The following is a 25,172-nucleotide window of genomic DNA, read 5'->3' on the forward strand; positions in this document are numbered from 1 at the left end:
TTTCTTTTTATTTGTTTTCAGAAGTGGCAGGGAATACATGTTCCAGAGAGAAAGAGAGGGTTTAGATGCTCCCAGGTGAGCTCTGACTCCATGTGTGCTCTCCCCTCCCCTCTCTTTCCTCCTACCTTTCGTTTCCTCCCTCCCACACCTGTGCTCTTTCCAGAACACTCAGAGATGCTGTCACGTCTCTGTGGCAGCTCCCAGAGCTTGTCAGCTGAGCAACTGTCAGTCAAACTTTCTTCTCCTCCAGAGAGCAGGGTGAAATCTGTCAGTGTCTGGGAGGAAGGTGGAGACGCGGGAAGGAGCTTGGGTGTTAAATGTGAACGTGTGAGGATGGAGAACTGGACCCCAGGGGCCTCAGGCAAGCTTCCCTGACCTTCCCGGGCACAGCTGTTTCTCCCTCCTGCAGGCTTCTGCCGATGTTACTCACTCCTGGATTTGGCTCTATGATTGTGTGTCTGCGTATCTGTTTTCTCATTAGGTAGTGAGCTCCTCAAGGCCAAGCATTTATTTTTTAAATGATGATCCTAATGCAGTGCCTGGAATATAGTAGACACTTGGTAAACACTTGTTGTATGGAGGAGAGAGTGAATGAGTGTTATGTATGTTCTGTTGGGCAGCAGCAAGCTTTCTACAATATTGCATGATAATGTCACTCACCCCTTCTGGTGTGCCACTGATGAGGGAACCACCTAAATGAATCAATTGACTGGTGCCCGAGTCTCAGTGGGGTGGCTTTGATTTCCTTGTCTTCTCTGGATAACCACAGTGCAGCATTGCATCCTGGTTCCTGGATGCAATGAAAATGGAAATGAAGACAGTGCAGGTCCATGTACCCTGTGCTGCCTCATGCCCCACTGAGATGAAGAATCTGCCTTGTAATTTACAGTAGTTTTTAAATAGGGACTTTTAGAATAAGATCAAATTTGGGGGAGTGTCAAGTCATGTATCGTCTACTTGACTCTGGGCAAGGACTTCACTGCTATTTCCAGTAACTTTAAAGTGGGAAATAGACCCCATCTCAAAGGGTTGGCATCAGGCCCAGCCGGCATGGCTCAGTGGTTGAGCATCAACCTATGATCCAGGAGGTCACGGTTTCATCCCCAGTCAGAGCACATGCTCGGGTTTCAGGCTTCATCCCTGGAGGTGTGCAGGAGGCAGCCAATCAATGATTCTCTCTCATCATTGATGTTTCTATCTCTCCCTCTCCCTTGCTCTCTGAAATCAATATATATAATATTAAAAAGGGTTGGCATCAGGATTAGGTGAAATAGCACATGGGGAATGGCAAGTGAGCACCGTTCTAAGCATCCATAGGCACTTGACAAATTTTAGCAATTATTATTAAGCTACATCAAGTTGTGAGTGAATAGTTATGTTGGAGTAGATGAAAGTTGGGGGTGGGGCAGGGGTGAGGTAGAGAAAGAGAGAGAGAGAGAGAGAGAGAGAGAGAGAGAGAGAGAGAGCAAAGACTAGTAGGTTTTACTTTTCTGATTCTGTGAGCACATGGAGTTACCAGTAAGGCATTACTTAGAGTCATTTCAGGCATTGGGGAGGTGGGGCAAATTGAGGTACAAGGTTCTTTTCCAGGCCATGAGGGCTCTCAACTAGGTCACTGAATAAGATGGTTTCTGCTCTAAGATTTTTAGATTGGAACAGATTTCTAGAGGTGGAATGATTTTCACATTGATCAGTCAGTGCACATTGATTGAACACCTACTGTCTGCCAGGGGAGACATAGATGAATTAGACACAGTTCCTGCCCCCTGAGGAGTTCCCAACCTACTTTCAGAAACAAGGTAGAAACTCAGAAAAGGTGAGATTTTAAACCAAGTGTTGAATAACCGCTCAAAACAGCCCAGCATGGGGGCTGTGCATAATTTTTTCCTAGTGAGGGGTGATCTCGTCTCCTGGGGAAGGAGCGGTGATCTCATCTCCTGGGGAAGGAGCGGTGATCTCATCTCCTGGGGAAGGAGCAATCCAGGTGGAATGGGCTGGGGAGAGAGGGTGCCCCAGACAAAGAGGCGGGAAGTGCATCTGGACCCAGGAAGAAGGTGAACTGGGGAGAAGGGGGGAGGTGGGAGCTGGAAGCTATCTTCTGATGACACCAGTGGACCAGTCAGTGGAAAGGTAGGAGAGAAGCCTGAATGGGCCTGGAATGTTGAACCTGAGAGTTTGGAGTCTGTTCAGAACCATGGGTGGCTTTTGAGCAGGGAAGTGACACTGTGAGCATCATGTTTCCAGAACTTCCATTTAAGACTTTCCTGAGCGTTCAGACCCACATTGGAAAAGCCGGGTGTCCCTACCTGGGAGCTTTGCCTGTACCCCAAGATCATTAGGGGCTGGTTGCTGCTCACTCAACCCCAAGTCTTGCTTTCTCAGGAGGTGTTTTCTAAAATCTTTTGTGGCTAAAAAGCCGTGGTTTCGTTTGGTCCTCCCCACAGCTCCCTACAGGGTGAGGAGCATGAGCAACTTGCTCAGTCCGCACATTTCGTTAGTGGCAGGTCTCGGGCAGTGCTGGGCTCACGTCCACATTTCCTGAGCCCAGGTTCAGGGCACTGACTCCCACGGCACCTCTGCCTCAGGAAGCCATGCTGCTCCTGAGTGCTGGGAACAGAAGCTGATATAAGCTGAAGTCTTTGCCTTTAAGGGCATTTTACATAATCAGAATCAAAGCTATTTCCCCCAAATTTATCTTTAAAATAACTGACAGGGATTTAGGAAATGACTCAAATAAGAAATGATACTTCCAGGCACCTAAGAAAAGGTTCCCTTTAACCCCTTCCTCACCCCAATAGGCTGAGATTTGGCCATGAACTTCAGTGTGGGAATGGTGAAGGGTGTGCAAAAGCCAAGCAGACGAGTGACCAATGGGGACACCCCTGCCCAGCGGGCTTGGTGGCAGAGAGGGGGATTTATGGAAGCTAATGGTTGCCATGGATATGACTAACATAGCCCTGCTTATTCCCCATCCCCCTGAATTGGCCCAGGGGAAAAACCCATCTCAACCCCTTTGTAGCCCTTTGTGAGCCAGGTCTGGAGACCATCCAAGAAGATAAATAAGTAGGAAAGTGAGGAGACAGCAACCCAATTTGGCAATTAGCCCGCATCAGGCCAGGCAAGATGGATTTTCAACTTCAAGCAAATTGGCATGAAGAGCAGAGGGAACCCTTACATTTTTCTTTCCAATTCTGCGTCTCTTTCCAGTGAGTTGAAAAAAATCTATTTTGCAAAATATATGGGCCCAGAAAGAACCCAAACCTAAGGAGAGTTTTTGCCATTTGATGTATCGTCCCCTTTATTTAAAATGATGAAAGAGAGAAAAATGTTTTTCAGAGTGACATTATTTATCTTATGATAATCAATGAAACCCTCATAAACTAATATATTAAAGAAAACATTTAAGCGCAAACCAAGCAAAAATGCAAGAGGTCTTAAAAGTAGCCCCACGGCTCTAGGGGAAATGCAGTGGTCCGCCGCTGTGGCCCTTTCTTAGGTCAGCTTGTTGGTCATTTAACTTTCTGGACACTCTTTCCTGCCTGCCAGGTGCCGATTGCTATGGCTCTTCCTGCGCTTGGACTGTCATAAATACAGCTAGGCCCACTAGACACCCTCTGCTTGGGACTGACCTTGATGACTGCCGAGTGGCCGAGGGCCAGGACAGCTCTGCCCACCTCTCTGGGCTCCCTTCTTTTTTAGGGAAGCCGGCCATGTAGGCCTGGTTTTCCTGGAAATCCTTTGCCAGTAGGGCCTCAGGCAAAAGCGGGTTCAGTTTTCTTTCCTTGCTGTACAAGGCACATGTTCATGATTCATGTTTTTCAGTTCACCTGGCAGAGAGGAGGCCTTTGGGACAAATCTCTTCCTCCCTCTCCCACCTGCGCCCACCAGCATGGCGGGGGGGAGGGGAGGGCGAGAGAGGCACCTCAGAGTCTGTCAGGGGTGCTTTTCCATTTTCAACAGTTTCTGACCCATTTTAGCATGTAGACGCCCAAATGCTATGGAAAAGTGCTACATGGGTCGGTTTGCCCTCCCGCCGAGGCTGACCTCCGTGAGGGTGAAGGAATAAGAGGCTTCAGAGAGGGTGTAGCTTCCTGTGGAGGCAGAGGGTCCTGACTTTCTGGTTGTGATCTGAGGCCACTGGGAGGCTTCCTGCCACCAAATACCCCACTCACCACAACATCTCAGTGCCCGAAGCTTCACCATGATGCGCTGTGCACATCGGGTAAGCATGAACTCTTTGCTTTTTAAAACAATATGTGTTGAGAAGCATCCCTATCTCAGCAATCTCCCATCGGTGGTCGGGCCATCACGCCTCCGTTCAGTCCTAATTTACTGAGTGTCCTCTGTGTTCTAGGGACCACACTAGGCAGTGAGGTTAGAACAAGGAGATGCTTGGGTCATGTCACCATGAGGTGACCCGCATAAAAGAAAGGCCAAGAGAATTAGAGACTCCTGATCTGACATCTTGCTGTCGAACCAGCTCCAGTAGCCCTGAACCTTCCCCCTACTTTGTATTTGTTGAATCCACTGGAGTGAGTAGAGTCCCCACTTCCCAGAGTGGATGAGTCACGGAGGGTCTGGGGACGCAGAGCAGGGCACCCTAGTGGTCACTTCCAGAACCACCCTTCGCCTTCTCCTGCTCTGGCTCTGGGAGAGTCTGCGTCCATGGGCTTCCTCATCTCTGGCTTCCAGCTGGGCTGGGCCGGTGCAGTTCTCTGCCAGGAGATCAGGCCAAAGGAGAGCGATGGTGGGGTGTTTGCTGCCCACCCCCACTTTCTCACTGCATGGGCCACCCTGCGGCTGAGTTCTAACGAAGGCAGCAGTGTTGTGGGCAGCCCTCTTCCTCAGCTGTAGCTGCAGGGCTCTCCATGTTCTGGGACCCACCCCTCCTCTAGCCCTTTCGGACCCAGGGGTGGGACCTCTGCTGTGCTAACGCCAGTGTTTGCATCCTTTGCTGGTTTCCCTTAACTCTGCCCATATGTTGCAGGTGCCCCTTCATTAAACACCACTGTTACCCCAGCTGAGTGCGTGTGGGTGCCCTCCAGGTCCTGACCATGCTGGTCCCTGATGCATACCTCTGTCACTTGTGACGCCAGACATGTCTCTCAAATCATACAGATGCATGTGAAATAGATGCTTTTACGTCACTCTGCCATACCTGGTCCTTGCAAGAACCCTGTAATGGAAGCAGGAGGGAAACTGAGGACTCTGGGTTGAACAGCTGTGGAAGCTCGCGCAGCCAGTTAGCGTCAGGGGTGGCATCTTTGACCTCAGGAATGGCAGACCCTACACCAAGGAGGGAGGGTGGCTCTCCTCTGCATTGGAGCCCTGTCTGGTGCAGGGACCGGTCAGCACAGCTTCCATTGTACCTGCCACCCGCTCCCCCACTGTGATGCAGAATGGGAAAGCTGTCCCCAGCCAGCAGCCAGCTCTTTGTTCCACACTAACGAAGCATGTTCTATGGGGAGCTGGGGGTTCCACTTCGATTTTCAGGACCTACAAATAACGCTCTACAGCACATTGTTTGCTAGAAATTACCCAGAATTCAGCTCTTTCGCTCTCATTCTGCTGTATGGAAAAAAGCTACAGCAACAATCGATGGTTTTCCATGGTCTCTGGCTGTCCACTAGCTCTTATTTTGCTGGCTTTGTTTTGCTTATGCAGTCCCAGCTGTGATTATCAATACGTGTATCCACCGCTCCTGGGTCTGATTGTAGCAACAGTAATAAGATTTGGGGTGGGGGGGTTGTCAATCTACCAAGGTTACAATCTCTGGATTGAGGGAGGGTAAGTGAGGGAGCAGAAAGTGGGGAGGGAGGAAGGAGAGTGTCTGAGAGAGCAGGCAGTGGGGTGAGCTCCAGGAGGAGGGAGGAGAGAAAGGAGGGGAAGGCAGAGTAGATCCAACACCAGCAATGGAGTAAGCTGCTCACGGCTCCAAGCAAACTTGAGTCCTGACACATCCATCTCGGAGCTCGGACTCTGCGTTCACAGCCCAAACCCTCTCTCCAGCTGTTCCCTGCCACCCCTGTGATCCTTTAAATGCAGGCAGATAAAACCAGCAGGTTGCAGGATAAATTAACATGCTCAACCAATTACCAGGGTTTATGATAATGCAAGTACAAGGGGCTTACGTGTTGGGTCTGGAGGAGAGAAAATGAACTTCTGAATCCCTCGTATTGTCTTTAAAAGTCTTAAAGTGAAAAAGAAATTTTTCCTGGTAGAGTGGAGTAGGGAGGGGATTGTGTTATCAACTAAGCTCTAATTCCCTAGCTTATCTGTCATTTCATTTCAAATCTTTCGATCAAACCCGTGTTTATTTAGAGAGCACCTTCACATTTAAATTGTGCAAATGTTCTTATTTATTTATCCCTCTTACAACTCACCTCAGCAAATGCTTAGATTTACGCTTCTCTTGGATATTAAAAATTGGCCAACAGTTTCTATTGGACCCTAGGTGGGCTTGAGCATATCTTGGGGTATGTGGGTGAGTGTTGGGTGCACGTGTGTGAATATTGCTGGTAGAAGTTGTAATCCGAGTCAGGCACTGGAGCCATGCATAATTCAATCAGTTATTATATGAATATCCACAGAGAGGAAGAATAAGAAATAAATCAGAATGGAATGGAGTGGCAAATAGATTATTGAACCCAGTCAAGTATGCAGTTATCTGAGGAGAGGTTATAGACACTGTATGGCTTTAAAATGAGCTAAAATCATGACCCAGGAAGAAGGAGAACTTCATGACCACTCCTTTCCTTGAGCTTTGAAAACCACGAATGGTGACCGGGAATATAGCTTCAGCCTAGACACTGTGCTTGCAGATAAGAATCTGGTCAAATCATGGTTAACAGTCCTGGGCATTTAAGAAACCTCAGCTAGTAGAGAATAAAGCCTAGGAAGGTAGCCCCAAGTTCATTTGGATGACACAGTTGTTTCCAAGTGCAAGCATAGTTTAACCCAGGAGTTTTCGAAATTAAAAAGGTAAATGTTTTAAAAAACCAAATTGGTGTTTGTGTATTAGGGAATTCTATGCATATTTGGCACCATAAGTGTGACGCTTAAGAGAATTTGTCTTCTGTAGGAACAGTTCAACCTTGTGATCTTAGTTTAAAATATGAATTGAGTGGCTCATTTGACTTGGGCTGTTAAATGGAAACCTTATGAAATTAACACACAGGGTTGAAGCATCTAGGAGAACTTAGAGTTCACCATACTCATAGTTTAACTTATTAGATTCATAAGAATGTAAACAGCTGGGAGGTTCTTGTTTGTTAAATCCGTCAAATGAGGTACTTTAAAAGGAAATAGAACACAGTAAATTTATAACTGCAGTTTTAAATGTTTAAAGGGATTTAATTAACCAAGTCTATAAATGGAATCACCGTGAATCAAAGTCTCCCTTAAAGAGGTTGTTAAAATTTGTTAGACTTGTACGTGGAATAATGAGAATTATAAGCTAAATGCAAAAGCCTAAGTTAGAAGCAGGTTTTTAAATTGGGCTCTTTAAGGAGAAACAGTGGAACACAATGATTAAGAGCTCGGTTGCTGAAGCCAGCCTGCCAGGGCTTAAACCCAGCACTGCCATTTAGTTGTGTGATCCTGGGCAGGTAACTAACCTCGCTGTGCCTCAGTCTCCTCACCTGTGAAATGGGAGTGCTGACGTTAATAGCACAATATTAAGAGAGCATTAAATAAGATGATGGATTTAAGCTCTTAGATGGTCTCTGCCATAAAATGAGACCTCATTCAATGTTGGCATGAGAGTCTATTCCCCAAACTAAATCTGAAATTGTCTTTTCTGCCTACAAAACCCCACCCATGAGAACATCAAAGGCCTCACAGGGACAGGCGTGTTTAGATAAGGTGCTTCTGACACAGCCCAAAGAAGTGCTTTGAAAAGAGAAAAAAATATAGACAGTTGAGCATTTCCCTCTCTCTTCAGAGGAAAACGCTCAACTGTCTATATATTTTTCAGCGGTTCTCAACCTGTGGGTCACGACCCCTTTGGGGGTTGAACAACCCTTTCACAGGGGTCGCCTAAATACACCCTGCATATCAGATATTTACATTACCATTCATAACAGTAGCAAAATTACAGTTATGAAGTAGCAACGAAAATAATTTTATGGTTGGGGGTCACCACAACATGAGGAACTGTATTAAAGGGTCGCGGCATTAAGAAGGTTGAGAACCACTTAGTAAGTACTTGGCATTAAGTTGCTTAACTTGTCTGGGTGGGTCAAATATCAGAAAGGTTGGTCCAGATGTGTGTCTCCCCCCCACTTCCCGCGCGCCCACCCCCACCCCGCCCAGTCTTCAGGTCTTCAGTGGCTCCAGCCCTGCCTCTGTTTCAGTAGCACCTGTGAGCTCAGGCGGTTCAGATCTGGGAACCTCTGCTGGCCTCAGAAGATTTGGTTAGCTCTTCATTAGCGAGCAGTCATTAGTCTCTAATGATTCGGAAGTTATGCAGCAACCCAAAGTCATGTGGATTTGACATCACTTGCTTTTTCACATTAATAAATTATTTTATTATTAACATTTTCAAATATACTTAAATATTAAAGAGGATAAGAAGCTTTGTCTTTGGTGATGGCAGACTGGATAATTCAGATGAAATTTCTCCCTTAGAACAAGAGAAGCTGCACATAACCTAAAAGATATCAGTTTGAAGGTATTGGAGGGCTTACATGACATTGAAGAATCATGATGCCCAGATTCAACTGAAAAGGAAGCTTAGAGAGATGAGCCTGGCACGGGGGGGCAAGTTTGACCCTAGAAGGACCTGCTTATTTTAGGAGACAGAGGCCAGGAAGCTGAACAGAGCTTATAAGGCTGGAAGATAAAGCCTGGGCACAGCATAGAAGGGGGATTGTTAAACCCCACCCCGTGTTAGAGTGGGGACCCAAAGCGCTAACTCCCAGAAGTAACTGTGAGCCAAATATAAACCATCCCTTGTAGGGATTGGACACTTAAAGAAGGAAAATGAGATAGAGAAACTTCCATTGCTAGATATCCACTTAGAAAGCTACAGTCATTAAGACAGTGTGACGTGGCAAAGGATAGACAAACAGGCCAAAGCAACCGAATAGGAAGTTCAGAAACAAACTCACCATATGCAGGAACTGCAGTTTTGACAAAGAAAGCTCTGTGGACCAGGGGAAAGGATAGTTGTGGTTTTGTTGTTGTTGTTGTTTAAATATCTGGTGCAGGATATCTGTATGAGGAAAACATGAACCTTGACAATAAGCAAAAAAATTAATTCCAAATGGATCATAACCTAAATGTGAAACCAAAAAGTGTTCAGAAGATAACACAGAAAAATATCTTCATGATTTTAAGGTAGGAAACATTTTCTTAAACAGGGTACAAAGAAGAGTAGTCATAAAACAAAAGAGTAATAAATTGGACTATATTAAAATTTAAAACTTCTGCTCATCAAAGACAGCTATTAAGAGTGACTAGGCAAGCCATGGTTGAATTATTTGCAACACATAAATGACAAAGGCTCATACCTAGAATATATATATTCTCACAAAATAATAGAAAAGGGCAGAAAATCCAAAGATAAAATGGACAAGATACTTGAACAGCTATTTCACCAAAGATCAAATGTTGACAACAGGCTACTTCCAAATAGCAACTGCATTCTAGAAGACTCCCCATGAATCTAGGACACCTAATGTATGATCACCCCTTTCTTGTTCCATGACTTTTGAGATTCTGTGCATTTTCCTGGACTATCGGGCCCCTGTACAAATTTGAAATTGTTTGGAGAACAGGAAACAGGTCCTTTCCATGAGATGTGCAAGGAGAAATCGGTAAAGGAAAGTGGTCAAGATTTGAGGCACGAAGAGAGAGAAAGACATTTTTAGTATTTGGATTAGACAAAGTATTCAGGATACAAACACAGCTCATTGCTAGCACATAATGCAACTCTGGAACAAGCCCTTCCAGTTGCTGCATTCAACCAGAGTCCACCGAGGGGTTAAACACAAAAATATACAATCTAACAAGAAACAGGAAAGCAGCTAGCTAATCTTGCCCAACTCCTCTCTTTATAGACACCTCATTCTGGTTCTAACTTAGCCTTAGCTTCTTCCCCTCCTTCTAACTCTGCCCCTTAAACGCGCGCGCGCGCTCGCACACACACACACACACACACACACACACACACACACTCACACACACACACTCACACTCACACATTCACACACACACACACACTCACACACACACACACACACTCACACACTCACACACACACACACTCACACACTCACACACTCACACACACACACACTCACACACACACACACACACTCACACACTCACACACACAAACTCACTCTCAATGATATTTTTTGCATATTATAGTCAACCAGTATTTTTATGCCAGTCCTCTTCAAATGTGAAAGACAGCTGTACTTAGAATTACAGTGCTGTCCAGCTAGAAGAGACCTTGATTATCATCTTAATCAAATTCCCCATTTTACAAATGATGGAACTGAGGCCCAGAAGTCATTGGTGACTTGTGCTGGGTCAAATTTGAACGACGTGGTCAAAGCCTTCAGATGAGAACTCAAGGTTCTGTATTCAGGGCTCTTTTCAGGCTACCATTATTGCTTTGCTCTTTCAAAAATACAATAAACAGGGTTTTCTTTTGGGTGATGAAAATGCTAGATAGAGGACTAGTTACCCAGCAATGCGAATGTCCTAAATGCCACTCAATTGTATATTTTAAAATGGTTAATTTTATGTTATGTGGATTTCACCTTAATAAAAAAAAATCTTCAATAAGAGAATGCAGTGAGGATTATGTCAGAGCCCATTATTAATTGTACAGGAATAAATCCACTTGAACAGCATTAACCCCCAAGGCCAATGTTATTAATTCAGTTCCTCAGTATCGCGGTGGTCTGCTGTACAATGCTGGGTAAATAGGGCTCTCTGTGTTGGCTTTCATCTCTCTTCAGTTTTAAGGCCGGCACTGCTGTTTCCAGGGTACTGTAATGTCGGGGAATTATATTTAAGCCATCCTTAACTCCTGAAGCCCACATTGATCTTTCCCTTCTCTGAAACGCCAGCACTTACAGCCTGAACCAGATGATTTAGAACTTAATTATGTTCTATCTTGTGCTGTTCTTTAATTGTTTGATGTAGGATAATCTTGTCTTGCAATAAGACTCTAAGAACTTTGAAGTTAGAGACTCTGTCTTATATTCATTTATTCATGCATTCATTCATGCATGCTTTTTTTCCTACCAACTACGTGCCAGAGGCTGGGGACTCAAAGGAGAGTGTGACCCATCAACCGATGACAAGGGCTGTGTAATTGCCCAGGTGTGTGGGCACACTGGCATCCAGGCTGACAGGTGAGAGACTACCTCACTCCAGATGGATTTCCTCCTTTTGAGTCCCATATTCCAGGAAATGGATTGTATTTAGTGAGAGCTGCACTATTAGTGAGATTTATAAACCAGAACATTCCTGGAGGACACCTCCTTCTCAGGCACTTTCCCTTCCTTAGCTCCATCCCTGGGGCATCTCCGCTCTGGGGTCTGCAGTTACCTTCGACCTGCTCTCCCTGCTGCCAGCTCCACCTTCTGCTCACCTCCTCTCCTTATTGCAGCCAGAAAGATCTTTCTCAACACAGATTTGATCCATCACTTTCTTATCTTAAAACTTTCCACTGAGTTCTCAGAGACAAAGCTCAAACACTTAGCTGGGCTTGGGAAGCCCTTTGTGACTTGTTCCCTTGTGATTTCTTCAGCCTCATCTCTCCCCACTTCCCCATCATCTATCATCCAAGCTCTGGATAAACTTTTTCCGGTTCCTCATACTAGACCCATTTCCAACATTAAAAGGATCTGGAGCCCATGAAGATGCACTCAGGAAGACTCAGGAAAGGGCAGGCTTGGAGGGGCAGAAGAGCTGTGTGCAAATATTTAGTTTTACCTGCTGAAGAGAGTTCAGTGTAGGGCCTCCTAAACCCACAGCAAGTTGTGGGTTGAGAGCTCCTACCGTGAGCTGGCACCATTCTGAAGGTTTACATCCTTGGCTGCCAGCACTGTCACTCTCATCTTGCCTCACTGGAGGCAAGGGATAGGGAGCTCAGCAGACTTCAACCACAGCCACATCTAACACATCAGGATCCTCCAGGCCAGCTGCTCACAGGTGGTTCCTACGTGGTGTGGTTCCAGCAACACCAAGGCCTAAGTCTCCAAAGATGTCCCCTAGTGTTTGAAAGCCCCACCGTGGTTAGAGCTCCCTTTCTTCAGTTCAGGGCATGGATTGCAGTTAAAATGCTGATTTCTCCTTGGATGTTCACCTGGTGGAGGATGAGTGAGAGACCCAAGATCAGGCTCCAGCAGGGTGTAGCGGGAAACCATGGGGAGATGTGGGAGGGAAATTGCCCAGACCAGGGGAGCTGGGCCCCTCAGAAGCAAGGCCAAAGTCCTCCCCTTTACTCTGTGAGGTGTAGCCCTGGCCACTCACAGATGCTGCTCAAACCAGGAGACACTGGTCGGCTGTTCCTCTGAGTGGCCCTGGGTGGTGACTTCTGTTGAACTCAGTGACATTTGGTCTTGGTTTCTCCCTGCCCCCAGATCATCATGGAGAACTCCTCCAAACTTGTTCTTAGGCTTATTGTATTGTGGGGTGCCACACCAAGGGGGCAGATTTTCCTGCCAGGGGAAGAGCATGTTAGAATTTTGAACTGGGAACACCCGAGACACCAGAGCACAAGACTGTGGTGCTAGAACTCGCCTTGAGCAGAGAAAGGTTGGTTTTGTTCATGATGAGAAGCTGTACTTCTGCCCAGAGCAGAGGAAAGGCCATCAAGCATCGCCTCAGAGCCTGTTGGCTCTTGGAGGTGAAAGATGAGTCACTGTGCATTTCTTTCCGGTCTCGGGGCGGGGGACGGGGGGGGGGGGAGCGCGGGGGGGGGGGGGGACTGGCTGAGGAATCTCAGCCTCCCTCAGGGCTTTGGGAGGGAGAGCTGCAGAAATACCAGCCTAATCCCCTTAATCACCTAATGGGTATTTTAAGTCCAGCTTGTTAATGCCCGTTCCTTCCTATTTCCAATTACTCCCTGCTTCCCTTTCTCTGTTTTGGGGTTACAGAGTCAGGGGTTTGTCACCCAGGGACTGTTAACAGTGGATTGACTTAGGGACCTCCTTGCCCCTCAGAAGTGAGTTAAACAGCAGCGAGGAAGCGCTTCTCCCTACTGCTTCCCCACCTCCCTGACTGTTAAATTGCTCAGAGGGGAGATCAATGGGCCCAGTAGAAATTTTATTTATCTCCCTCTCTCCATGGGGTGTCTTTGCTGCTGCTGCCTCCTCCCAGCAGTAAATGTAATTCAGGAACTGGCTCCAGTGAGCAGTGGGTGGGAGAGAAGGGACGCGCAGCATGAGCCAGAGGGACTTCCTTGCCTTTGTCAGCGTTATCCTGAACGATATCACAACATGTGAGTTTACATCACAGCATGTCAGAAATCAATAGCCCCATGGGGGTGGGCAGGTGGGAGATGGGCAAACTGAGGAAATGAAAGCTTGACTCCGTTGAGCCAGTTGCCAGGGCTTTTTGCTTTAAATCCCTCTTATCATATCCCCGCCACACAGGAAGATATGCTCAGCTGTTTAGTGTCTCTCTTTTCCCACTGAACAGCACACTACACGAGGGTAGAGACTGTGAGTGAATGAATGAATGAATGAGAAAAGTAAAGGACAGAGATGTGGACGCAGCTCATTTCATGATATAAAACGGAAGCAACTTTTTCAAATTTAAATGTACTTATGTAAGTACTGAAACACTTGCCATAAAGAATGAGACCATTAGGTCCATTTATAATCTAGTCTGTCTCGGGATAATTTGTCTGTGTTGGAAATTTGGATTCATTACCTTTGTGCCCAGACTGACTGAAATGGCTCTGTGTTTTGATCTCATATACTCGTAGATGTTGCTTTCAGCTTACGCAGGTACATTGTGGGCAGGGCTGTCCATTCTCAGAAATGAACTCCTGACCTCAGTCACTTGGAGAAAACCCCTTGGAGCGAGTTCAGTTCTGCCGCTGCAGAGTTCTGGGAATGCAAAGTGGGGAGTTACAAACATTCACCACTGATGCAGGATGGGTCACGCCTGCACAAACCTAACAGCTGCCCACTGTACCAGCCCACCAGACCCAGCTGCTCTCTGGTGGGTACAGGTCTCCAGCCCCAGCTCCGCGCTGGCTTCTGCAGATTTGCCACACCACCTGCTCTTTCCTCCCGAGTGGGCCACCTGCGGACCCAGTGCTCAGAGACTGGGCCTGTCTCCCATGAGTTATTTTCAGCAGTGGGCGCATCCCTTTTTTGTGATTGTTCAGCTTCTTTGCACAGGGAGTTCTGACAGATTAGTGGTTCTCCTTACCGGCTAGATTCTTGCTCAGGAAAGCCACACAAAAGCTGCCATGTGGCCACTGAGTAAGCAAGAGCCCTCCTTGACCCCTCTTCTCCCTATGCAGTCTCGCATCCTAGCCCTCAGGCCCTCAGCCCTCCCCTCTCCCAGGGTGAGCAGGGCAAATCTCTAGCACAGGAGGGCAGGCATCCACACGGGATCACCTGGATGGAGCCCAGTGTGTCCACTTGCCCACTGTGGCCAGGCATGGAGCCCGGACCCACATCATTCTGAGGTTCATGTCTCCAGCTGTAGTAGACTGCTGGGTCTCTAGCAAGGCTCGTCATACCTTTTAGGGACCAGCTTAGGGACCACTGACCTCCCAAAGTGACAGCCCCCTGGGGAGGAATGGGCACAAGTCTAAGAAGAATAGGATCTTACAAAAGAGGCTTGCCAGGAAGACCAGGCCCTGGGGGGCCCTTGGGAAAGAAGGCAACAGGCACTCTAAGGAGGAATGGAAGAGCAGCCACAAGAGTGTCTGCCTTCAGAAGAGACCCCGAGCACCTCTGGGGACTAGGGCCAGCCCCCGGAGCCCTAACAGTGGACGGAAATGGACTCTCCCTGCATCACTGGAGGATTTCAAGTTCAGGGATCGCCCATTTTACACAAACAACAGAGCAGCCTTTTACTGGCACCAGCTCACCTCCCATCAGGGGACTGGGGCCAAATTCACCCCAGGATGGCACAGACACACCTTTTAAAGGCCACAGGTTAGATACCCTTCCTGTTCTGTTCAAGTTCCCCTTAGTCTCTGCGCCCTGAGATTTATTATTCTACAGCGATTGCGTTGAATTGCATTTGAAATCAATTAGCACAGGTACTCAAAGATGAATGCTCAGGCTCTGAAGAAAGGTGATGAAAACATACCATTTAAATAGAAATCAATTTTCCTTTCATGTATTTCTTCCTTGCTGCTGCCCCAAAATTAATAGTTTTTAGATATTTGTGTGTAAAGGGGAGACTTCTTTTCCATAAACCATTTCCACCGCCACCTCCCCTTGCCTCCTTGAGCTTGTACTGTAAGGCACGATCCCCAGCTTGTGACGTTACTGCCTAACTGTCTGCACGGAGATATTTTCTGCATGGTCTTTTGAATAAGCGCAGCAGCACAAGGAGCTGGGGCAGCGTGGGGTGAATGCCTTTGGGCTTCTCATGTTTTGTCAACAGCAATTAAAGTGTGGGAGGTAGCCATTCCGTTCCCACGATATCAAATGCCAGGGCAGCAGACAGCCAAACCCCTGAGAAGACTAGCCTCGTTTCTGCCTGCATCCCGATGATGAGAAATCCTGGGTGGAACAATTAGACTCAGTGAAGAGAGGCTGCCGAAAGGGGATGCGAAGGAGGTGTTACTCTGGGGAGTCAGACCCTTTTCAAATGTCGGTCTCAGAAATGCAGGAAAAGGAGAGGAAGTAGAGAAGGGGCCCCAGAGTCAAGTTAGCCCAGGAAGCCCTTGTCTATAGTTTCTTCTGTTCCTTTCCTACTTCTCCCTCCCAGGAGCTGGGCACTTGCCGTATTCCAAGCATTCTCCTAACTATTTTGTACATTCTGTCTATCTTGAACATCTCCCCAACCAGGTGAGGAAGGCACTATCATAATGCCCATTTTACAGATAAGGAAACTGAGGTGCAGAGCGGTGAAGTAACTTTGTTCCAGATTGTGATGGCTAATTTCAGATTTCACCTTGAGTGGGCCATGGGGTGCCCAGATACTTGGCTGGACATTATCCTGGGTGTGCCTGGAAGAGGTTAACATTTGAATTGGCAGACTGAGCAAAGCAGATTGCCCTCCCTGTGTGGGTGGGCCTCATCCAGTGTGTTGGGAGGCCCGAATAGAACAAAGGCTGAGCAAGAGAAAATTTTCTCTCAGCCTGTCTTCACGCTGGGGCTCCTGCCTTAGGACTCGGATTGCATTTACACCATGATTCCCTTGGTTCTCAACTTCTCAGCCTCTACAGTCACATGATCTCTTCCCTCTTCACTGTGGCCTCCCTGAAAACTCAGATCAAATCCATACATTATTGTATCTCTTTAGTATCTATGCCTTTTCATTTTTTTTTAAAAAAAAGAATTAAACTTTGGATTTTAAGATAATTACAGATCCAAAAGCAGTCAAAAGAAATAATATAGAAAGATCCCATGTACTTTTTACCTAGTTTTCCGAGTAGTTTTTGCATCTTGCAAAACTGTATTACAATATAACAACAAGATGTTGACACTGATAACCCTTCAATTTTTTTCAGGAGAAAAAATATGAAGTGAACCTCAGTTCAGGATATGAAAGTTCTAACCTGTAATTGCAAATGGCGGGCACATTTGCAGTTGACCTCCCATTATAAAATGGTGTCTCTATATCTGATGTGTAATTTTATATTCTGAAATGTGTGTTTTCCATAGACTACCACATTTCATTGGAGGGGTAGTGATGGCTTAATAAATAAGTAAATGAAAGAAAAATGTGAGACTCAAATTGCTAACCAGAGGTTAGGTTCAGGATGGGCTGTGTGGATGGCCCATCGAGTTGGCCTCTGCTGCTCTTGCATGTGGCCCCACCCCTTTGGAGATGGGGACTCAAATACTGGACTTTTAAGAGAAAATACCGGGCTTTTAAGGCAGAGGCTTTGCCTTCTCAGGGGAGCCTTTGGACCCTTTGATGGGTGCGGGAGGTCTCCCTGGGAGAGTCAGCAGCGCTGTCCCTCCTGGTAGTCACTCTCCATATTCACTCCAGCTCTTTGCCTTTAGTCAGAGACAAGCTGTGGACTGGCAGGTGAGGAGCGAGCTACCCAGCTAGAGTGCTCCAGTCTCTGGATTCTGGAGAAGTGTCTGACCAGCGTGCCCCCAGTTAGATTCCCCCCTAAATTGAGGAGATAGGTGGACCACAGCATCCTCCTTGCTGTTTTAGAGTCCAGGGTGGAAGGAATCCATTGCTAATAGGGGTGATTGTTCACCTTTTATAGAGGTTCAATTCCATTTTTTTCCTTTTAAAAAGTGGAGGGGGCATGTTAGACTTTGAGTTTTAGACCTCATTTTTACACTAGAACTTCGAAATCTGCTCGTTTAGTTGTGCTTTCAGGAACGCATATTTCTCTCCTGCCAGCTCTTTCCAGTGCATATTGAATAGAGAATTTCTGTAATTTCACTGCAGAAAGTAATTATTGTTCAGACCCACTTCAGATACATCTGGCACTCATTTTCTCTCTTCATCCTCCCTCATTAAAGCATGTCATAAAAGGAAGGGGCTGGCACAAGTGGGAAGAAAAGAATCTTGCTACCCAAAGGCAGCCTCTCTTCATTAAAAATGTGTCAGGAGCCCTCTTGGAGAGCCTAGGGAGGCAGTGGGGTGCTGGGCCTGTGAAATCCTGCAAAGGAACTTAAAGCTGTATCCACTGTGGATGGTGAAGATGGAGTTAGTCACCAGGCTCATCCTGAACCTAACCTCTGGTGAAACTGCCCAATATCTGGACCTACAAGAACACTAAGATATGTTTTACAAGGCTGAAGCTATCCTGGGGCCAAGCAGCGTAACACAGGGCCCCCACTGAGATGTCCTCAGGGCTCTTCTGTCCCTTGGTATGTAGTCATCATCTAAAATCTGAGATCAAAGCAGACCCTGTATGGCTAAATTAAAAAGGCTGACACTACCAAATGTTGGCAACAATGTACTAGTAACACCTACATATTAATGGTGGGAATGCAAAATGGGACATCACTTTGAAAGATCTGGCAACTTTTTATAAAGTTGCAAACAATATTGCTCTTAGGTATTTGTCCAAGAGAAATGAAAATATATGTTCATACATAAACTTATCCAGAAAAGTTTATAGCAATTTTATTTATACCAGCCAAAACTAGGAGCAACTCCAATTAGCAGGTGAGATTGTTGCATGTCCACTCAATAGAATGCTCTTCAGCATTATAAAGGAACAAACTACTCATATATACTGATGGATGGACTTCTAAAGATTATGCTGAATGAAGAAAGCCAGATGCAAAAGACTATGTGACTACATTTATTAAACTCTGGAAAAAACAAATCTAATATACAGTGACAGAAAGTGGATCATTGGTTACCTGGAGCTGGAGTGCGGGCGTGGTGGTTGACTAGGAAGGGGCAAAGAGGACCTTTGGGGGGGTGATGAAAATATCCTCTATCTTGTTTACAATGTGGTTTGTATGTGTGTACAAATGTGTGAAAACTCATCAAAATATATACTCACAATAGGTGCAGTTACTGTATATAAATTACACCTTAATAAGATATATTTTAAAATAGAGTCCCATGTCTTGTGGTCATGGGACCTGAATTACAGAATCTCAGATGGAAAGAGCGCATTAAAGTTTTCTTATTCCCAGCTTCTTATTTAACAGAGACCCAGGGCCAGAGAGTTTGAGGTTTGCCCATCCTCATGCAATTTCCTAGCTCACAGTATAGTCTTCTTTCCAATAAATCCTTTGGATTCTTAGTTAGGAAGTAAAAATGAGATACCCAATGTGTTCTAGAAGTGTAGGATTTAGCACCGTGAAGCTTGGCTCAAGTGTGGGCCTCTCCACCTACCTGGAGAAATCATATCTCCATTCTCCCGGCTCTTTTCTCCCTTCATCACCCAAATTTTTCACATCCTTAAGGTCTGCCTCATAGGTGGAACGTCCTAGGATTACCCCCATAACAGCTGTCTCTTCTGAACCCCCTCAGTAGGTACATGCATGACCAGTGACTGCAGTAAAATGTCTTGAGTTGCTACTTAATCCTTCCATTAATATGTTCACTATTATGTTGGCATAACTTGTTTCTCTGATCTCACAGCCAGCTTCTGCACAGCCAGAACTGTGTATTATAAATGACTTTATATTCCCTACCTCTGGGCACATAGGGATCACCTGGGAATTTCTAAAAATATGAACACCTGGGTCCTAGTGTGGCTATTCTGATATGATGGTCCAGAGAAGGCCTGGGCATTGGGAGTTTCTTACATTCCCCCAGATGGTACAAACATAACCAAGGTATAGGACCACTGAGTTAGAAGGCACAATCGGCCTTCTTCATCCTGCTCATTGGCAAAAATGAAACTGGGTTCCAGGAGTCTTCTCTGACAGGGAGATGGGGTGTCGGAAGGGGAGTCTACTTTGTCTCCCCAAATCTCAAAAGGAACTTAATGAGACCCTCCCCCAGCATTCACCCTGCCAGCTGCTCTGTTAGCATTTCAGAGAAGACAGAACGCTCCAGACTGTTCCCTAAAGGCTTTGGCGGGCAACAAAGCACGAGATGAGAATTAGACAAGAACTCATTCCTTTGTGTGGCAAAGGAGGAAAACAGCTGATATTTACAGCCTTAGGAAACTGCTCCTTTAAGAGAAATATGGTACTCAGTGCTTGTTCATGAGTTAAATGTGCCTTTCTGCTCTACGCCCTGGAGGAGATTGTTCTAGGTGATCAAACCCTGTCCCTTCCACCTGAGTGCAGCATTCATCATTTAACCCTCACCGAAGGGCCTAGAAACCCAGCCAACGTCTGATTCATCACCTCAATATGGAAGGAACCAAGGGTTGGTTGAATCCTCTCTTTGGGTTTATGAACTTGGATGTCTTTCTTTGGAGGCCAGATATTCTATCATTCTTTATTCCAGTTGGCTCAACAATCTAAGGCTGTTTCTCAAGGTACAGCTTCCAAGTCACCTGGTAGACTTATTAAAAATATAAAATTTGCCTGGCTGGTGTGGATCAATGGTTGAGCATCAACCTATGAGCCAGGAGGCCTTGGTTCCATTCCCGGCCAAGGCACATGCCCACGTTGTGGGCTTGATCCCCAGTGTGGGGTGTGCAGGAGGCAGCTGATCAATGATTCTCTGTCATCAGTGATGTTTCTATTTCTCTATCCCTCTCCCTTCCTCTCTGAAATCAATAAACACATATTTTAAATATATATATATATATATATATATATATAAATATAAATTTTGTGCCTCACCCCAAATCCTATGCATCAGTAACACTTGGGTGGGAGGCCTGGAATCTTCATTTTAAATGAGCTCCCAAGGTGATCCTTTTGCCTTTTGGGTGTGATAACCACTGAAACAATGGAATGAACACTGTACTTACAAAGCCTGAATGTGAGTTCCCAACCCCACCACTTATTGGAAGCATGACATCGGAACCTCCATAAAATGGACTCGTTGTGTTGTGACAGTTAAATAAAATATATGTGAAAATCCTGCACACAGGGGCCCTGCATATACAGAGATGAATCCACAGATGAAACTCTGCTTGATTTGTTTATTGTTAACCTTTCATTATTGCCAAGTTCCTGTTCTATACAGATGGAGAGAGTATAACATAAGGAATCCCCATTACCCAGTTTCAGCAATAATCAACTCATAGCCAATCATGTGTCATCTATACTCCCTGCCTATCCTCTCCCTGAGTTGTTTTTAAGTAAGTCACAAACATCTTATTATTTCACCCATAAATATTGCAATATTTATTCTTTAAAAAAACTTAGAACATTGACTCTTTCTTTAATGTCATCAAATAACCTTCAGTGTTCAAATTTCCTTGATTCTCTCTCTCTCTCTCTCTCTCTCTCTCTCTCTCTCTCTCTCTCTCTCTCACACACACACACACACACACACACACACACACACACACACAGGTGCGTGAGTTTGTATTGTTGATATATCACATATCTTTTTAATATAAATGTCCTCCTCCTTAATCCTTGTAATTTTGGTTGTTGTTGTTGTTAGAGAAAAAACTACCTTCTATAGCAGTTGTTCTCAAAGTGTGTTCCCATTGCAATAGGAGCTTGTTAGAAATGCAAAATCTCGGGTTCCACCCAAACCTACTGAATCAGAACTGTCCAGTCCCCCAAATCCCTCTGGGTGATTTCCATGCTGCTAGTTTAAGAAGTATTGCTGTTTGCATCCCCATGGTGTTCCTTAACATGGGCCTCTCTTCTCTGTAGTTTATGAATTCATAGTTAGGCCTAAAGGTTTGGTCAGAGTTAGGGCTAATTTTTTTCAGACTATTTCATAGGTAGAGTTGTTAACCCTCTGCTTTAGATCACATTTGTATGTCTTACCTCTTAATGTAGTGCTTTGAAAATAGGTCAGTCCATATTTGCATACCAAAGAGCAAATTTCTTCACTAATATCATTCGTATTTTTCTAACTATTTTGAGCACAATTTCTATATACGTCCTTAATTGTTCCACTTTGAAATTAAATTTTCATCTAAAGCAAGCATGAGTCAGTGACTTGGGAAACTAGAATGTTAGTGTCCATTAACTTCTTACCACCTTCTAAGGGATTCACATCCACTTGCTCCAGCCACATAGATGAGAGCATTGGTTACCATTCTGGGGTGACTTATGATGAATTGGGAAGAACCCCTACCTGCTGGAAACTCCACCAGCTGAGATCTTGTTCCTCTTTGTTAAGACATCAGATCTTGAGTTTATTATATTTAAAGTAGAAATGTTCCTGAGAGTAACTGATTTATCCACTTTCTGTTACTAGCATCTCACTGGCTATATTAGTTCCAAAGACACTATATCCAAAAAAAAGGTCACATTCTGAGGTTCCAGGTGAATGTGAATTTTGGGGGAACACTATTCAAATGACTATACTGGCAATATATTTTGGGGCCAGAAGGAGGTGAGGGAGGTTGAGGAGAGATCTGGGGCACAGTTGACTATCCAACTGAAGCCTCATATAGGGAGTTTGCTCAGCACAAGCGTCCTGGGTCTGGAGGGATAGGACAACGCCAAGGGGGAGAGGGCCCTACTAGGGCAAGGCCAGGATGGCAAAGTCAGTGCAGGTCATCTCAGAGATAATCCTCACTTTGTCTCTGTTTTTCCAGGTGATGAAACTAAAGCACAAAGAGATTGAGTAACTTGCCCAAGCCCCAAGGTCACACAGCTAGAAAGCAAGCCCAGACATTGTTTTTTCTTAGAAATCAGGGCGCTATTTGCTCTAGCGCCATCTGTTTCTACTCAGCCCCCTAAAAAGCCCTAGAAAGAGAGAACTCACCTTTATAAATAAAGGCAGCCTTGCCAGAGACCCAGAGTGAGCCCTCTCAAAACGGAAGAGGAGGCTCCGAAGACCTCAGCTCAGGCTTCAGAGAGGACAGGTGACAAGGAGCCGCGTCTGAGCCACCTGTAGACATGCAGGCGACTCCCATTCCCACAGTGCCAGTTACTCAGCTCTCGTTACCACACACAGATGGTGGGGTCCAGGCTGGTCAAGAAGAACAAAGAGGGATGAGGACCAGACCTGCGGTACCTCCTCACCTGAGGGTGGGAGTAGGGGTGGCAGCAAAAGGGAGGAAGAAAGATGGAAGCAAGGCCCCTGTCCTGGAGACCCGGGGAGGAGAAGGTTCAGGAAGAAGCGTGTCATCATAGGTCTCATGGAGGCAAAGCAGGCAAGGAAGAGAATTAATACTGAGAAACAGGCAACAGCCCTGAGTGTTAGGGCACTTGGAACCTTCAGGAAGGCTGACTGCTTAGCAGAGGTGGGGAATGTCTGGCCCTCGGTCCATATAAGGCCCTGAAATCATTTGGTGTGGCCCTGCCAAGGCATTAGGGGCGAGTTAAATGTTTGACCAAATATAGCAGGCTAATTTTTAAGTTGGTAATTTTCTATAGCCCATGAATGCTGTTATAAATATCCAATGGCCCTTGGCAGAAAAAAGGTTCCCCACCCCTGGCTTTGAGCATTGTGGGTGAGTCTGACCGTGGTGGGAGCCTGTGGCAGGGCTGAGTGGTGGCAGAGAAAGTCCTAAGGATTAGCTGCTGCTTTGGGAAGACTGAGACTAAAAGGAGGAACAGAGAGCTTGAGAGCTTGGTGGAGGGGCCAGTCAGTAAGGCAGGGCCTGAGAATATTAGTGTGGAAACAGCATGGGGCTGAACGGTGGAGCACCGGCCTGGAGGTGATGGGGAGCAGGAAATGCCTGGAATGCCCAGTAACAGGGCAGCACAGCAAGGCACAGGCATATGTGGCCTATTCTACAGCTGTGAAAAATTATGTTTTTGAAAGGTATTTAATAACTTGAAAACTATTTAATGTGAACATTTTCCCCCATAACATAACATAGGGAAAAGAAGAATAAAAATACTGTTACTTTTGTAAGCATCTTAATAAAGAAATATACTCATATTCCAATTTAAAAAGCTATGTTGTGATTCCAATTTCCTTGAAAAATGTGTGCATATTTGCACTGGCAGGAAATACACCAGAATACATGTGATTCTTAAAAATTATTTTCTGTATGTTCCAAATTCTTAAAAACAAACATGATTAAAAGGAGTACAGATGGCTGGGAGGCTTGGCTAAACTACTGGTATTATTGTGCCTTTTATTCTGTCATCTTACTGTGTGGGAACTGGGAGGAATGGCTTTCCCCAGGTGAGGTCCATGAAGCAATGGAACTTTGTGTGTTGATCACACACCATGTCCCACATCTGGGCCAGGTGATGGGTGGGAGGAAGTGGGGAGTGTGCAAAGGGCGTTAGATTCTGGATGGAGAGAGGAGGAAGCCCACAAGAAGACAACAGAGCCATGGTCACATGGCTTTTGCCCTTTCCAAGAAGGGGTCCAGCCATGAGGTTTGGAGTTAGTGAGAAGTGGACTTGGTCTAGACCAGTGGTCGGCAACCTCATTAGTCAACAGAGCCAAATATCAACAGTACAGCGATTGAAATTTCTTTTGAGAGCCAAATTTTTTAAACTTAAACTATATAGGTAGGTACGTTGTTATTAACTTAATTAGGGTACTCCTAAGGCTTGGGAAGAGCCACACTCAAGGGGCCAAAGAGCTGTATGTTTGCCAACCACGGGTTTAGACCTTGGAGAGTGAAAATGTCTCATTAAGGAGTTCACTGATTTGGGCTGGAGCCATTGATCACTGGTGTGGGGAAGCCAGAGGTGTGCTGGGCTAGAGGAGGGAAAAGATGACTCCATTCAGATAGAATTGGGGGAATGCTGGGGTCCCAGCGCCTGCTGGGACTGTCACTATTGAGCCACCAGGCTTGGAGGTTCACGAGAGACAATGCCCTGTAGAGTATGGGAAGCAAGGGGCCTGGAATGGGGGCTGGCTTCAGTTCCTCTCGCCACATCTCTTCATTAACTCTGGAGAAGGGACAGTACCCGAGAGATGATGGGAGGAGTAGAAAGGGAGCAGAGCTCAAATGGTGTGGGGGACGGGGAAGAGCAGGTGGGGTATCTGCTGTCAGACAGCCTTTAGCACTGGTTAACTGGTGGAAAAGAGGGCAAGGGGTGCCGCCTGTCATCTGTAGGCATGTGAGTCATGCAGTCCCTTCCACTTTCAGTCTCAGACTTACATGTTTGCTGCCACAGAAACCACTTTTCTTCCTCGCCCTTCTCTCAACCCCTTCCCTGCCCTCCCCCGCCCCCCACAATGTGGATTTGGGGCTGTTTCTAAGTTTTCCACCACTCTGGGCTGCTGTGGGGAGAGGAGGAACTCTGGAAGAAGAGCCACGCCCTGGCCTATTAGCATCTCTGCTAAGAGCTGGTGGAGGATGCATGTAAATATATTCTTTGGGGAAAAGGCAATGATAAATCTCTCTCCATTCATCGAATGCCTCCTGGGAGTCAGGCACTGCTATGCATATGCACTGGAAACAGAGCAGTGAGCAAAGAGACAAGACTGCCTGCCTTCATGGAGCTTATACTCTTGGGTGGGCAGAGAGATGATAAGCAAATAAACAATCAAAACGTACGTACTCCCAGCCG

The 25,172-nt window shown here is 45.9% G+C and overlaps 1 long non-coding RNA gene across 1 annotated transcript in view; it reads left to right on the forward strand.

The window, feature by feature from the left end:
* The window catches only part of LOC118663668, a 175,638-nt gene that overhangs the window by 123,066 nt on the left and 27,400 nt on the right, over positions 1-25,172 (forward strand). The window lies entirely within an intron of this gene.

Source organism: Myotis myotis, unplaced genomic scaffold, assembly GCF_014108235.1.
Source record: "Myotis myotis isolate mMyoMyo1 unplaced genomic scaffold, mMyoMyo1.p scaffold_m19_p_9, whole genome shotgun sequence".
NCBI classification, from domain to species: domain Eukaryota; kingdom Metazoa; phylum Chordata; class Mammalia; order Chiroptera; family Vespertilionidae; genus Myotis; species Myotis myotis.